Source organism: Lissotriton helveticus, chromosome 12 (assembly GCF_964261635.1).
Source record: "Lissotriton helveticus chromosome 12, aLisHel1.1, whole genome shotgun sequence".
NCBI lineage: Eukaryota > Metazoa > Chordata > Amphibia > Caudata > Salamandridae > Lissotriton > Lissotriton helveticus.
Genome location: NC_136073.1, coordinates 60123231 through 60140302, shown reverse-complemented (window position 1 = coordinate 60140302; position 17072 = coordinate 60123231). Strand labels below are relative to the sequence as shown.

At 43.1% G+C, this 17072-nt stretch overlaps 1 pseudogene; it reads right to left on the bottom strand.

The window, feature by feature from the left end:
• Positions 1-1474: 1474 nt before the first annotated feature.
• On the bottom strand, positions 1475-2751 carry LOC144799141 (double-stranded RNA-specific adenosine deaminase-like; annotated as a pseudogene).
• Positions 2752-17072: the final 14321 nt, after the last annotated feature.

The window sequence follows — 17072 nt, the reverse complement described above, 5'->3', positions numbered from 1 at the left end:
AAAAATGCCTAGATTTCAGGATGGACGTGAAGAACTAGCCCAGGATTTATTTGGGGCCAGTAATATAAAGAGTATACCAGTTCAAACACTGACAACCGCAACAAGTCTTAAGACTATGTTCATTAAACTTGAACGGTTGCGGAAACAAGAATTAAGCCGTTGGTGGGACGGGGTTACACTTCAGCAATATATGAAGAACAAATAAATCCCACGAGGTTTAAGGATATTAATATTTCCTACATTTGAGGATTTAAGTGGTAACCATTTGAATGAATGGGAAAGCAACTTGGAAGGGGCATCGATAACAATGATGCAGATAGATACGTGAGACATGCAGCAGAAGAGGTTGAGAAATTGGAATTCGAGATTGAGGCTCTTGAAAAGGAGATTAATGATATGCCACAAAAAGATCCTGCAGAAAAGAACTATGCAATTCTAAAAACCATTATGAAGGGTCATCAAGTCTATCTTAAAAATAAGAAACTTAAGAGCAAAAGGGACGATCAGGACTACAATGATGGTAGAGTGTACACTTTTGCAAAGAAATTTGATAATGTTCAGGGGGTGGAGGACACAAGTAAAAAACGTGCTAGAGAGAAAAGTGGGGAAACTAGCTCAATTAGCAATATCTCATTATCATCTGCAAGCAGCTTAGCTTCCATCATTACATTGCCGGATATCCCTTTAGAAGAACGGGCCACCACCTTTCAAAAGGAGCTGGCCAAACTGAGAATAACCAACAGATTACAAATGAAAAAGGACCTAAAAAAACAAGGCGAGGCGGTAGGAGGTCAAAGGGTACATACAGGAGGTACCCTAAGCAACAAACAAAATATGGTGACAAAACCCAAGAAGTGACTTTTGTGAACAAATCGTGCCTCATTGCTTCCCAACTCTGTGAAAATGCTGATAATAACATGTCCCCTGACACTGTTGTACACAATGATACATGTTCAGATTTAAAAATCATTAATCTTTCCAATAAAGTTTTGAATGACGATGAAATTAATATTCTGAGCAGAGGTCTTAATTATTGTCCCACACAAGAAGGTGATCTAGTTAACAAGCACATAGATCTCTTCAAGTTTGTTAGGATATTACTTCTTGAGCTCACCTGCTGTTGCACAGCAACCAAAAGTAGCCGGAATAAATGCGTCTGATCAGACGAGCCAATTTGTACAATTGAGATTCAATCAGTCAAACAACAACAAATATGGTTAGATCTCTCTAACTAGCAGTACAAAAGGGATTGTTATGATTTATGTAGGTACTGGGTTCCTGGACGTCCTTGTGCACGGCTGTATGTCGAATGTGCTAAAAATGCTAAAACATGACCCAATGAGAAACAGTAAAAGTAATAATGAATTGAATTACACTAAAACTGTTCATATATTACTAAACTGAAGATAAAGCCACGTCTTCATGATTCCACGTGGTCTGTCTTCTGAGTGATGCGTATCTCCATTTTACACCGCTATCGGGTGTGTCCTCGGGAGAACCTCTCTTTCTCTGCCTCTGTGATCATCATACACAGAGCTGCTTCAGCACAATCCTCTCGGGCCTGGTTCCTGCTGTGCGCGCAGGCGGCCGGAAACCAGCGAGAGCCCACCTTGGTTTGAAAGATAAACCGAGGATTGCTCTGTGATCCTGACACCTCGACGAGTTTGAATTCAGCGGAACAGCCTTTGGCATGGGCAATCTCCTGAACCCCTTCATAGGATCCTTATGGAGATACCTCATCAGCTCTTCAACACTACATGGTCTGGAAGCTTTGGTATTACCAGGGTTAAGTTTGGCAGAAGAAAATACTTCCTTTGTAGGAGCTTGTATTTTTGGTGCCTTTTCTGGAATGAGTGACCCGCCTGGTTCTTTTTCCAGCTCCTTCAGTGCTGCCTCGGCGGCCATTTGCTTTGCTAACTTTGTGCTGTTGGCAGAAACTGCTGGAAAGATCCGGTCACCAAATGTTACACAGAAGCTGAACTGGTGTTCGTGGAGTGGGCCATCGTGAGACACCAACTGGACTTTGCAGGCTACTCCTCGCTTTTGTGCAACCTCCATTAGAACGCTGATCGGACTCTTTACAGGAAGAGCAGAAGTCGAGGATGACGGCAGCGGCTGGGTCTCTGCCTCTCGAGTCACCCTCGCTGGAGCCTCCTCCGGCACTTCCCCACCCTGTAACTCGAACAGCAGGGTCCTCAGAGCAGCACCGGCTGCCTCCTTTGCCACCTTTTTACTGGAGGCATCGACAGCTGGAAATTGCCGCCCATCTATCATCACCTGCATTGTAAATCTTGGATCATGAGATGGCCCCATCTCCTGCACGAGCTCGATCTCGCAGTGCTGAGACATGAACTGAGTGTACTCGATCAGGCCACAAACCGGGTTCTTCTCAATGCACTGCAACAGCTTCTCCAGTGGCGACACATATGGCACAAGGTCAACGGGTGCATCGGCATCACACGCCTCGCATCTGTTGGCCATCCATTGAAACTCGGGGTGACTGCTCAATGCGTTTGGCCACTCTGGGCTATCATCTGTAGTAGGACTGTCATTGAAGCGGTGTGGGCTCCCCTTTACCCGCTTCCTTGGGGGTTCATGTGAAGATCCATCAGAACTGAAAGGATTGGAGCGCTGCCCACTCTGGTGCCAGGCAGCGGACGGCCTCCCGCCTGGAGCCTGCTTACCATGGAAATCCATACAGTGTCCTGTCTGAAAAGCCATGTATGGGATTTTAAAACCTTCAGAAACGAATTCCGGCGGTCTGGGGGGGGGGGGGGCGCAGCGTCCTCCCGCGGCCGGGGCTGGAACTGGAGACAAAACTGCGACCTCTTCCGGCTAAACAACTGCCCTGCGATGACGGGGACATCTGCGCATGCGCAGGACATGGTATACTGAACGGAAACACACGCGCGGAAAGGACTGTTGTACACAATGATACATGTTCAGATTTAAAAATCATTAATCTTTCCAATAAAGTTTTGAATGACGATGAAATTAATATTCTGAGCAGAGGTCTTAATTATTGTCCCACACAAGAAGGTGATCTAGTTAACAAGCACATAGATCTCTTCAAGTTTGTTAGGATATTAAAACTCAATGATTATTTTTCCAATAGACCGCATGAACAACAAAAAAGAACACAAGTAGATCAATGTGTTGGGTCACATACTATTGGAGAAGTTCGAGGAGTCCATTGTCTATTAATGTTAGATCAAGATCATGAAGAGGTTGATATCCCTTCTATTTTGGATGACCTTGAAATTTCTCAATATAGTAATAGTGGATTTCATCCAAAATCGAAATTTGTTCCAACACACTCCTACCATCGAAATATTAATACCTTTTTTGATAAAGTCACAGAAGATCTATATGACTTGGAAACTCCCAAAAAATATGCTCCAAAAACCATTCGTAACATCACTACAGCAGAAAGGTTGGCCCTCAAACAACTAAATAATGATACGAGCATAGTCATTAGAGAGGCCGACAAGGGGGGGAATATTGTCATAATGAATCATGTGGGCTACATGGGGGAGATTAAAAGACAACTTAAAAACTCAATGTTTTACAGGGAGATTGGTAATAATCCGATCCCCAAGAGTACTATCATGATTAACACCCAGCCTATTGAATGGAGGGACATGGGACTTCTCAATGAGGAGGAATACAGATTTCTGAGGGTAGTCAGTCCATCTTTCCCCTGCATATATGTACTTCCTAAGGTACGCAAGGGGGGAGATTTCCCCCCCCCCGGGAGGCCGATAATATCAGGAATCTGTTCTCCTACTGAAAAACTCTCCCAGTTTGTTGATCGAAAACTTCAAAAATTGGTTCCGAATTTACCATGGTTCGTTAGGGATAGGAAAGATATCCAAACGAAATTTCGAGATTGAGTGGTCTGATTTATTTTTTGTAACCCTTGATGTAGAAAGTCTCTACTCCTCCATCAATAAAGAATATGGGGTCAGAGCAAATCGTTCTTTTTTGATAGAGATGATACAGGGTTATATGAGTATAACAAAATGATAATTTCAATGATTGAAATTACCCTGACCAACAACTTCTTTTTATTTGACAACTGTTGGTATCAACAGATACATGGAACTGCTATGGGCTCCAAGTTTGCTCCCTCTTACGCCTGCCTCTTTATGGGGTGGTTTGAGAGGGCGCATGCTTGGGGTCGTGGTGCCTCCCCCTGGACCAATTACATCGTGTACTGGGGGAGGTACATCGATGACATGATTTGTCTTTGGTCTGGTGCCATTGGGCAGCTTGAACAATATGTTGCCTTCCTAAATGATAATATCTTTAATATTAAATTTACTATGATGCACCACAAAGAACATATCAATTTCCTTGATATCCAATTTTATATCAAGGATGATCGAATCAACAGCACCCTGTACAGAAAGGAAACATCTGGCAATTCAGTCTTACATGCAGCAAGTGCACATCCCCCCCCGGTGAAAAACAATATTCCATACGGAGAGATAAGAATCCGATGAACCAGCAGTGAGGAGGATACCTTCACTGTAAACATTAAAGATACTGTCAGTAGGTTCACAAAGAGAGGATATAATGAGGGGGTACTTGAAAGAGCTGAACAGAGTCAAAAATGTGAGCAGGAATGACACCCTAAAAGATAAAAAGATTGCTGAGACTAAACACTCGAAAGCAAGGCTCGTGACTCAGTACACCACACGTAGTGGTGCAATCTTTAATATCCTTCGGAAACATTGGTACCTCCTGCAGGGTATCACTGGTCTAAAGGAATGTATTGAAAATAGGCCCTCTGTGACATATAGGAGAGGTATATCCTTGAGAAACACACTATGTCCTAGCTATGTGACCACTCAATCCATCCCAACATGGTTCCCAGATAGACCGAAAGTTCTTTTTCACGTGTGGAACGTGTAACATTTGTCCTATGGGCAAAAATAGGATCTCCAATTTCAGTTACAATTCAAGTAAGAACCATAGGATCGATTCATTTATTAACTGTAACACTACACATGTGGTGTATGTACTTGGCTGCAGGTGTGGAATCATCTACATGGGTAGCACAGAGCGCTCCCTGAAACTCAGAATACAAGAACAGACGCGCAATAAAGACCAGAGACACCAGATACCCCATTACGAATCACTATATGGCCGAACATCCTGATGATTTCGATTTCTGGTTCCATGCTATAGATTATACTCCAGTACCAAAAAGAGGTGGTAGTAGAGAACTTCTGTTACGGCAAAAAGATGCAAGGTGGATCTGCCGTCTGAGGGCTACCAGCCTCGGGCAGAACACTAACTGTGAGATGCACTACTTTCTGTGAGGTGTAATGATTTTAATCACGTTCCCCACTGGGCTCAGTGGGATTGATTGAACTGACTCTGCACCATGAGGTAATATGTAGATTGTATAAAGGAAAATAAAGAAATTGGATCATGATTGTACTAGAGTGGTCAATATTATGTTATTTATCCAGTGCATATTTGTTTGATTCTATATGGGTTCATTGGGATCAGGATAATGGAATGAAAGATATGAAATATCCCATCAATAAGGTACTTGCGGATGATAAAGACTGTATATGTGATTTTTAATAATTACAAAATACATGGTACCTTTGGCACAATTGTTTTTTTAATTTCTAATTTTTCTCTCTTTTACCCCTTCCTTCTATCTAATTTCTATACTCCTGCTCCATATTCTGTGCCTTCGACTACAGTCTCACAGGGTACAATCAAATTTATATCATTCTATAGACCCTTGGGCCTTTGAACAATTGTGTTCTCCATTCAATTTACATACACGTCTATCTTTGTTAATGCCGGATTTTGGTCTGAACTATCCAGGATTAGGATTTGATTAGTCCTAGGCATTATAAATCTCATTCATATTAGTTATTGGTTTTTATTTGTAGGGGGGTGAACATGTCCTGAATTTAACACAATTTATATCAAGATCGAATTCAACCTCCCCTTGAATGTGACGATTATATAATTTTGTTCTTACGTAGTTGGATTATTGCCAAATCAATCCGCCTTCCGTACTTCGTGTTATTATTCTAAACATACACTGTTCTACCTTCGATATCAGTCTCCTATATACTCTAAGATGGCGCAGACGGCGAAAGGTAGTAATACATCAACCTTTATTTACCACGGCGCCATACATTGATTCATCTTTTCAAGATGACGACCATTCCAGGACTGGATGATATTTGAGTGGATAATTTTATAGGACACAATTTTTTTTTTGCTAGATAACTCATTTCTATACTGGTATTTCGTAATTATTACTTAAAAACACAAAAATACTGCCTTTACTATCAGTCTCTATACACTCCAAGATGGCGCAGACGGTGAAACGTACCTCTATAGGAGTTTTAACCAATCGCGATGCGAGACGCGGAGAGCGGTGGTACAGAGAGTCTTGCCGGGATATTTAAACCGGGTAGGAACGATGGCTCAGCTTGGGACTAACTTACTTGCTACACTGCTTACTACCCGGTAAGATTGAAAGAGGGGGAGTGGGGGCATTTCCGGGAACATTGTATGGTTCTCGGTACCGAGTGATATACATCACATCGTTTATCAAGGGTCCATAGATAGAATACGTGCACTCTTTCCCGATATTTTAGTTTTTTAGTGTGACCACGGGGGGATTTATAACTTACATGGTTCCATGTTACATTGCTTTATATTGCACTGATTACTGCCGGTTCTCCGTTTAACCGACTGAAACTATTCCCCATTACGCCTGATTTTCCTATGTACTGAATGTACTATTGAGGCATGGGACGTATCTCTAGGGCCATATGGGCTTGAATATATGATTGTCTATGTGTTTCTTATAGAGCTGACCTTATATATTTATATATATTATTTTTAATTATGGTCATTTATTTTGTAGATTATACCCAATTTTGGCAAGTTAACTTATAGTGCATCTATCTATTTTTATGTTGATAGAACTTCCGGCCAAGATCTAGGTCGGACCATCCCAACGTTATCATACCGCGGGAGCTTAATCCGCATATTTATTTAGGTAATATCCTCCGACACACTATGGATCTCAAATTACTGGTCAAGTGCACTCTTAGTGATGATGGTGTGCGGACAGACACTGGTGGTTTTATAAACATTATGTCAACATGGTACTTATTTCAGTTTTTGTTTATCCACAGAGCGAACGACGACTATATTGTTTGCCCAGTGGCCAATTATCTTATTAGCTCCCTGTGGATTTATCGTGCGTCACACTTTCATTACATCCCAACGATGGGTTAAACTCTACGGGATACTTCCTTTGCCTGATAGTTGAAGAATTTGTTTATAACAAGGGTCAGCGGGGTGGAGACCAGGTGATGGTAATATTCTCATATTCTCCTATTTTTATTTTGGATTGGAGAGGGAGATGCAATATAACTTCACTACGATTCGAACGCATACCATAAACTAAACTAGGTGAAGGGTGTGTCTTAAAATAAGGGATGGTTGGGTGGGGATCTGGTGATGATGACTTTCTCCCACTTTTACGCTGGATTGGAGATTGAGATATTATATAATCCAATTACGATTTGGGCTCTTGGTATAAATTGAATAAAAAAAGAAATTGGGTGCAAATTGGCCATATTTTCTTTTTCTTTTTTCTCTTTTTCTTTCGCATTTCTATTCTGCCTTCTCTTGCATTCTAATTTCTTCCTTAGTCTGCCCCCCTTTTTTCTTTTTCTCTCTTTCTCTCCCTTTTTCTCTTTCTTCTTTCTTTTTCCGTTCTTCTTTCTGCTGACATTGCTGATTAGTGATCATGATAGATGTGGAATGAGTTCACATTAACTGGATGAGCACATTTTGATTTAATTTTCGTTGTTGTGTACGATTAGTTCATATATTTGTTTCTAATTATGAAGTATGAAACTGACACTTTATCAGTATATGTTATGTTAGGTTATTTTGAGCATATGAAAGAATTGAATGCATTTGTTTCATTCTGTTATGTATTGTTTTTTCTCCCTTTTTTCCCTTCCAAGCTATGAATTATAAACTTATTATATGTATGATGTATATGAGAAACAGTTGTTTTTAATATTGGTATTTATTGTGAGTGGGTGTTTTTTATTGGGCTTTTTTCATGTTTTGTATCGATTGTATAATTCTGAAAGGTTTCAGCCCTGACGAAGTTCATTGTCAACAAAATGTGTTGGCTGAGGAGTTTGTTTTAAGTGGAATTGAATAAAAGAATTTTGAAATAAGAATTGGAGCTTTCGAGAACTCCCTTTTGTGCACCGTCCTTTTTTACATGAACTTTGGGATCTGCTTCGCAGGAGAGTGTTGGTGCGGCATACTCTGGACGTATTGTGCTCAACATATGGACTTGTGTATCATACCTTGAAATTCTTTGTGCATAACCCTGGTCAGCCGCTTTCTCTTTTCTAATGGTTTAATAATGAAACTAACTTCTTGGTTTTGTCCAACATGGAACCACTTTACACGTGTATACCACACAATCAGACACTGTCCACAGTGGAAACTCTGCTAAACTCCACAGAAATGCACACTAGAACACCTGTATCCTACATCATGCAATGTGCCAATCTTGCAATGAAAGGGATTTTTTATCAATTTGAGCACACCCTCTTCATGCAGATAGCTGAGACTTCAATGGGAAGTAAATTTGTCCCCATTCTGGCGAAACTATTTTCATTCCATTGAAACAGATCATTCTAACTCCCGCAAACCCCTTCCAACCTAACATACGCCTTTGAAAGCACTAGATAGAGGATATTCTGATGATATGGTAGGGTACTGCATAAGGCATGAACCTTTTTCATCAGTAGCTTTCACTTGCAATAACTTTCTCAAGTTCATGTGCGAGTACAGTCAAGAGAGACATCCATTACTAGACCTTCTGATCTACACGTCTCAGTATTCATTAAGTACAGAACACTATAGGAAACCCATGGTTAAGAATTCTCTTCTTTCATACTCCAGTTATCATCCCAAGACCTTGCAGGACAATTTGCCTGCGGACAATTTTCACAGATTAGAAAACTGCATGTACGTGAAGGAATTTAAAAGCCATGCAGCGACCTTGGAAGGACAGATCCTGGATCGACAGTATCCCCAACCATTGATAAAAAGATCAATGCAAGGAGCTAGGAACAATAATCATGAGGCACTCCTTGAGGTGCACCCTTCAAAACAACCAACAGACAGACAGAACGACGTGTTAGCACATTTAGTAGTAGGCCAAGTTTGGCCCATAAATACAGCACCAGCAATTGGAAGATCCTCAAAAAGGGTTCACATGTGCTACCCAAACCAATGTTTGCTTTCAAAAGCAGTGCCAATCTAAAGGACCAATTGGTATACACTAGACCACGGAGCAAACGACCATCCCAACAACATACCCTTTGGAATTTACCACCAGTCGAAGGTAACTTCCCATGTGGTGGCTGCAGTATCTGTGCACAAACTACACACACAATTCATGTAGACATAGGCACAGACAGCCCATGGGAGTTGCAACATAGAAACTGCTACTCGAATTGTTTGAATTACTTAATTAATTGTCCATGTGGACTGCGATATGTGGGCATGACAACGAGCAAGGTCAAGACGCAGATCCTGGAACATAAGAGCACAATCCGCTGCAGAAAACATAAATAAATGGACTACACACTTTCAGAAAAGGGGCATGATGTGAATGAATTTACATGGTGTGTCCTGGACAAAACCAACATTATTCAGCCAATTGCAAACATGTCCCAGTATTTGTTCAGAAAGGAGCAACGTGTCCCTTCAGGCAACACACTGATAGCAGGGGTTTAAAAGAGGATATTCCCTGGTTCAGTTTATCCCGTCTGTTGGACTTGGCCCTTTAGGCAAGTTCACCTCTGAACTTTTTGCCTTCAACTTAGTTGATTTGTGGCCTCTGCGTACTTTGGCACTGTGGCCCAGTGTGAAGTACGTGCGCTCTCAGTGCATGTGGTAAGAATGGCCTGCCCTCCCATAGGAATGCATGGGGGATATGTGTGTCCATGGTACTTCCTGATGTGAGAGGAGTGCAGGGGCGAGTTTGGTATGTGCGAACTCGTGAGATTAAATGCTGCACGACGGTGTGCGCAGATTTAATGTGACTAGTGGAGAAGTGCAAATTTTAGAAGTTGGCATTTCTGTGTGCAGTGAATGTGAATTGACTGTCTGGCTTGTGATTGACAGGAGCTGGCTGGTGTGCCTGGCTCCAGGAGCCAGGATGGGTCTGCCCGGTGGTCAATAGGGAGATCTGCATGTAGATGGGAGGGAGGAGTTGAACCTGGGACCTGAATAGGGCTGTGCCTTCCCTCCACAATGCTGGCTCCACCCCCTGTGGTGCATCTGATGTCCCTGGCCCATCCTGTGAATAGAAGAAGAGGAGCTGAGCAAAACAAAGTGCTCAAGTGCTACCAAACCAGTTGCATCTGGTTGTCCATAAACCCTGTGCTGGGTGACAATGGGATTTTACTGTATAAAAGAAGGGGCTTCGACCCCATGAAAATGTTCTTGTCTTGCTACTTGAATCTACCAGGGGTGTGCTGTTGATGGGGCCCAGGGGAAGGCTTGCCTCCTGGGCCCTGCCCCTGGATGCCTGATGGACTTCCTGGACCTTGTTCCCTTTGGTCTGCCGTTGCCAATGGTTGATGTTGCCTTGATTAAAACCATCTATGCTCTATTTTCCATAGCAAAATTGCGGAAAGAAAAGCAAAGTGACTCACACTTGGAGTCACCCCGAAACCTATTTCTGGCTTGGACCTCTCAACTGGTATGCGCCAACGTGGTCCTTTGAGGGTAAATAGCTAGATATTGGATGTGGATCGAGATCGCTCACATTATTGAAGCCTTTGCCCTTTGGCTTCGGTATATGAAAGGATGACAAACTATATGTGTGTGTTTTTTTATTCTTTGTTTTTCAGTTGTGAAGACGACTGTCCTCATGCAGTGGCTTAAAAATCTATAAATGCCCTGAAGAAATTGCCCAAAATGTTAGAGGCAATGAAACATGTCGGCAAGTGGAGTATGGCTAGATAGGTATTAGCCACTCCCACTTTTTTAACACCCCACGACCAACACGAAAGTGACAGAATAAAGCTAAGTTCCGTGTTGCTTGTGGTCTTTTACGTATTTGTTGTGTGACACGTATTGTGTTTGTTTCCCTCACACACTGCATTTCCCCACAAACACTGTTTTGTTTGTTTTGTGGACACCCATCTTTCTTTTGAGCTTGAAGGCGCCAATGATGAGATCAGGGCAATCCTGGTGAGTACCTGCCAGGCTCCCGTTGGTGGTTTGCCCGTGAGGTGCCTTCTCGCTCACACACACACTTTTTCAACCTTTCTCCATTTACATATTTAGGCACATAGGTGTGTGTTGTTTGTTGTCTCACAACTGGTTTATGTTTTCAAGGGTTTGGGCATGTGTTCTTTAATTATGGCATAACTTGGATGTACCTCCTACCTCAACAATTAAAAGAGAGGAGTATTGTGCAAAAAGTTTTGCATTTGATGGTACACCAGTAATAGATTGAATGTTTTATGCCTGCTTGGTCTAGGTCTTGTTTTGTGAATACATAACTGAGTGGAGGGCGACCTATGATCATTGTTCCCTCTAAGCTCCTTGTTGATAACTGCAGTGTGGACGGCGGCTCAGCCGTGTAAGCTTTTTTCTTTGCCCTAAAGACTTCACCTTCCCTTGATTTTACACGCCACTTTTTTCTCCTTACCTGTGAGCGACCCCCCCTTTCCACATTCAGTTGATAACCTATCCAGAATATGGACAACAATTGTCTAGCATTCACAGACGAACAAATTGCCGCAATCTTAGCAGGACCTTCACTCCTGTCTGACTCCCCACTATTAGGGAATACAACAGTTAGAGAGGAATGGGAAAAACTCAGCAACCTCAAAAAGAAACAAGTTAGGATTGCCCTCCATGGGGCGTTAATGTCTGAGTATTATACATCAGGAGCCTCACCAGAAAGTCTTCTAGTAAGAATAGAACCTGGAATATTTCTGGATGATAAAAAATTCAGATTAGACTGGAGCTACATAGCCAACAAATGCTCCAGGGATTGGCTAATTCGTATTATTAGCACAGCTCAACGATTGAGTGAGGAACTCTTAAAAGAAATCTTAGAATTGGAGGAGAGTATTAGCAGGGATAATACCCTTACCAACACTAAAGAACATCTCTCCAAAATACAAGACGACCTGAATGATTATAAGAGTTATATGATCAACCAAAAAATTATGGGACTTCAAATAAATCTTCAAAGATACTCTCATGAATGGGCATTCCCCTACGTTAATGACACACACTACCAGTCAGGGCCAGAACAAGGTAATCAAAGTGGGCCACGTAGAGGGTGGGGTGGCAGACAACAACAACAAAAACGCACCCCTGCAAACTGGACATTCGATAACACTTCCAGCGAAGACGAACAAGATAGGCCCCAAACCAACAGAGTGAGGTTTAACCCCCAAGAACAGAGCAACGCCGACCTAGGGGGACTGCTACGCTCTTTTTTAGGTCAGGGACAGGGGGCCAACAGGGGAGGAGGCCAGGCAGAAAAAGGAAGAGGCCGGGGCAATCGGCCTCCTCCTCAATGGCAGGCATTCTCCCCACGACAAACCCGGAGCAGGGGCAGACAACCACTTTAAACAACATAGTGGTAAATTTGTCGAACCATACCCTGTCTGAAAGTGAACGAAGAGTGCTTAACAAGGGTTTAGGCTTCGTCCCAACTCCTACCCATGACTCTTTTAAATGTAGAATAGAGTTTTTTGAAACAGTACCTAAGATCAAACTTAAAAAATTATTTGCGAAACAACCACATGAAAACCAAAGAGGGTTCAATACTAACTTAAGGAAACAGTCCACCTTTGTACCCCAGGGTGGGTCTTTGGGTCCTGAGATTGCTGTTTTTGAGTCCAGAGTTCTCCATGATCTAGAACTGCGAGAATCTAAACAAATGGGTACCAATTACAAGAATATGTCTAGATTGGACTGGGAAGCTGTGAAGAGTTTGCAGAACAACAGCGACTTAACTATAAAAAACGCGGATAAGGGGGTAGCGGTGGTTGTGCTGAATACGTGCGATTATGAGACAGAGGTCTACCGCCTACTCAATGTCCGCGCTAATTACCAGCCATTGAATAAAGATCCTACCCCTGAATTACTTACCATCATAAAGAGAATGGTAGGAGAGGCTAAAGAAAAGAATTGGATCACTGGTAAAGAAGCGGAGTTTCTGGTGAATACCAGCCCAGGAACTCCTGCGTTCTACATCCTTCCTAAGATCCATAAGCCTGCCCGGCCTCCCCTGGGCAGGCCCATTCATTTATTTATTTATTTTTACCATTTATTAAGCGCACTGTTACCGGGCAGGTGTCCTGGCGCTGAAACGATATACTTTCTCCATACGATGTTAATCCCTATACGTCAAAAAGCCATGTTTTGATGTTTTTCCTGAATATCATCAGGTCAGTGCTTTGTTTTAGGGGGAGGGGCATTTTATTCCAGATAGCGGAGGCTCCGGAGATAAAACTGCGACCTCCCCATCGAGCTTTCCTAATGCGATCAGTCTTAACAAGCCATTTGTTGGCTGATCTTAGATGTCGACCTGGTTTATACAACTGAAAGTGTTGTTGAAGGAAGGACGGACCTAGTCCATTCACTGCCTTGAACACTATGCACAGTGCTTTGAACATCATACGTTTCCGTATTGGGAGCCAGTGCAATTTTCTCAGTTCCCCAGTGACTGATGCAAACTTGGGTAGACCCGTAATTAATCGCGCAGCAGCATTTTGCAGCGTCTGTAGTTTGTTCAGAATCCCTTGCTGTGCTTGCAAATACAGATTATTACAGTAGTCAAGGCGTGACAGCACAAGTGCTGTCACCACCGTTTTCCTGCTACTGATGGAAAGAAAAGGGAGAATTTTCCTAATAGTTTTTATTATCCAATGAATGGAGGATGAGAGGGCATTGACTTGTGATTTAAAGGATAGTTGTTTATAAATAAGCACCCCCAGATTTTTTTACTGTCGTGGCTGGAATGGGTGGTTCTCCCATTTCTTGGGGCCACCAGTTGGGGGTCCATAAATTGGCCTCATTGCCAAAAAGAAGAACCTCTGTTTTCGAGGAATTCAATTTAAGGCAATTCCTAGCCATCCATGAACTTACTGCAGTCATGCAGTCTTGGAATCTTGCTGCTGTTCCTTCTTCTCGCCCCGGGAGCAGAGATACCACAATTTGTGTATCATCTGCGTAAGATGTCAATTCAAAGCCAAATGACCGAATCACCGGGGCGAGGGAGGTAACATATATATTAAAAAGGGTGGGACTCAGGGAGGAGCCCTGAGGAACCCCTCCTGGGAGTGTGAAAGGAGTAGATTCAAAATCTCCCAGGGCTACCACCTGAACCCTGTCCGAGAGGAAAGATGTCAGCATGCTCAGCGCAGCTCCTCGAATTCCGCACCCCTCAAGACGGTCCACCAAGATGCTATGGTGGACCGTATCGAAGGCCGCGGACAAGTCAAGGAGCACTAGGACTGCCCGTCCTCCCGCGTCCATCACCTTCCTGATTTCTTCAGTGGACTTAATGAGGGCAGTCTCGGTGCTGTGGCCTTCCCTAAATCCGTGTTGCGCTAGGTCCAGACCTTGAGAGGATCGGAGGAATTATCAGAGCGGAGCATTCATGACCCTCTCAATAAGTTTGGCCGGTAGTGGGAGTCTAGCTATAGGCCGGTAACTATTGGGATCTGAACTGTCTAACGTTGATTTTTTAAGCAAAGGTGCAATAGAGACTTGCTTCCAACATAGTGGATATTCTCCCCCTTTAAACATTGTATTGAATACTTCAGTTAGCATGAGAGATATGGGAGTGGCTGCCAGTTGAGCAACAGAGGCTGGGCAGGGATCATGAGGTGAGCCCGATTTAGTTCTTAATAACAGCTTTGTTATTTCTTCCACTTTTACTGGCCTAAACTCCAAGAATTCCGGATTTTGTGGGTTATTTCGTGTAGTTTTATGTGTTCCTTCAATGAGAGTCAACCCCACTTGGTGTTTCAGGGCTGCAAAAATTTGCTCCACCTTTCCCAAGAAAAATTTTGCAAGATTCTCGCAAAGCTCCAGACTAGGAGGAATGATGACTGATTTCGGAGTAGTTAAATTGGTCACAGTCTCAAAGAGTTCTTTAGAAGAATTCTTTGCGCCCTCAATTTTAGCGGAAAAATATACGCTTTTTGCTTTTTTAATCATTTCTTTATATGTCTTTTGGCTGGCTTTGAGTATCATTTTGTCTGCCTGTAAGTACTCTGTACGCCATTGGCGCTCTAGTTTTTTACAAGACACCTTATAATCACGTAGCTCCTGGGTAAACCAAGGAGCAGATGGTACTATACGCGTGGGGCGACAGCGTTTAGGCTGGGCTAGAGAGGTGCATGCGTGATTTAACCAATTTGTATAACTTTCAGCGGCTTCATTTATATCTGTAGGGAGCGTAAAAGTGGGGCTAACAAACAGTCCTCCAATGCTTTACCATCCAATTCCTTCCATGGCCTGTAAAGCTTGGCCGGCTTTCTGTCCTTTCTCGCTCTAATTAGCTCGGGCGGATGTATTTTGAAAAGGACTACTGAATGGTCCGACCAGGCTAAGGGCTCCGCGTGGCTAAAATGAAGGTCTGGATTATTTGTAAAGATACCGTCTAAGGTATGTCCCTTAACATGTGTGGCCCCACTTACCACCTGAATCAATCCTGCCGCGAGCATTGCATCAGCTAAAGTTGCTGTGTCAGGGTCTAAGTTTCCCTCTAAGTGAAAATTAAAATCGCCTAACATGGTGAAGGACTTCGCACAGAGGACTTCTTCCAGATAGGTGCCCACCTCGTTAAAAAATTGGGTTTTGGGGCCGGGTGGTCTGTATAAGAGGCAGCCTTGGAAGGTACAGTGGTTGGAAATAGAAAGCTTAAATCTCAGTGCCTCGGTCGACTGAGAGGTCACTATCTGGAATGTGCCTTGGATCGAGGCGTGATAGATAATGGCAATCCCGCCCCCCCTTTGACCAAATCTGTCCAGAACACGGCAACAGTAGCCTGTAGGTGTAGCAATGACCAGGTCCGGTCCTGAAGCCGCGTCCGTCCAAGTCTCTGTAATAAATACAATTTTAGCCTTTTTCTCTCGGATCAGATCTGCACATTCAGTACTGTGTTTAACCAGAGATCTGGCATCAATTAGAAGGCAATTAATAGTATATTCTTCTCCATCCTTTTTCACGTTGTGGGGAATAGTTAGGCCCTTAATTGGTGTCCACAAAATATCAGGTAAGCGAGAGCGACATGCTACACAAACCTTGGACATGGCAGGCATCTCGTTGCCTAGAATTGTGCATCGGCAATCAACTCCCATCACTCCCTTAAGGCTCAGAAGTTGGTTGCGGCTATACACCCTCCTGGAATGAAGGCCCATTGTGTCTGGGATACAGTCTGTCCTGGAACCGTTATCGCAATTTGCGGATTACTTTTTACGCGAATCTGTTGTAACACTGCAATCCTTTGTTAAAGACACCATGGACATTCTTAATGTCATCGAAGAGATGTCCTTTGATCCACACACAGAGATATTGGTAACAATAGTCATTGAGTCTCTGTATTCCTCAGGACGCCACGCTTGTGGCAGCAGCGCGCGCCCTGAGGTCGCAGGAATGGTTCTATGATGCTCCAAAAACTTTAGTTTTACAGTGCATCGAATTGGCCTTAACCAGGAACTTTTTCAGTTACAAGGATAAGATGTTCCTACAGACTACGGGCACTTCAATGGGGTCCACCATGGCACCTAGTCTAGCCTGTATCTATGTGGGCCAGTTCGAGGAGCACGTCGTCTATCCCTACACCAATCCCTTCAGAGACAATGTCCGTCTCTGGAGGAGATATATAGACGACGTGCTCTGCGTCTGGTCTGGGGAAGAAGTAAGACTCCTAGATTTTTTCAACTGGATTAATGTACAGGACCAGTGCCTGCGATTTACGTGGACCTATAGTCGGA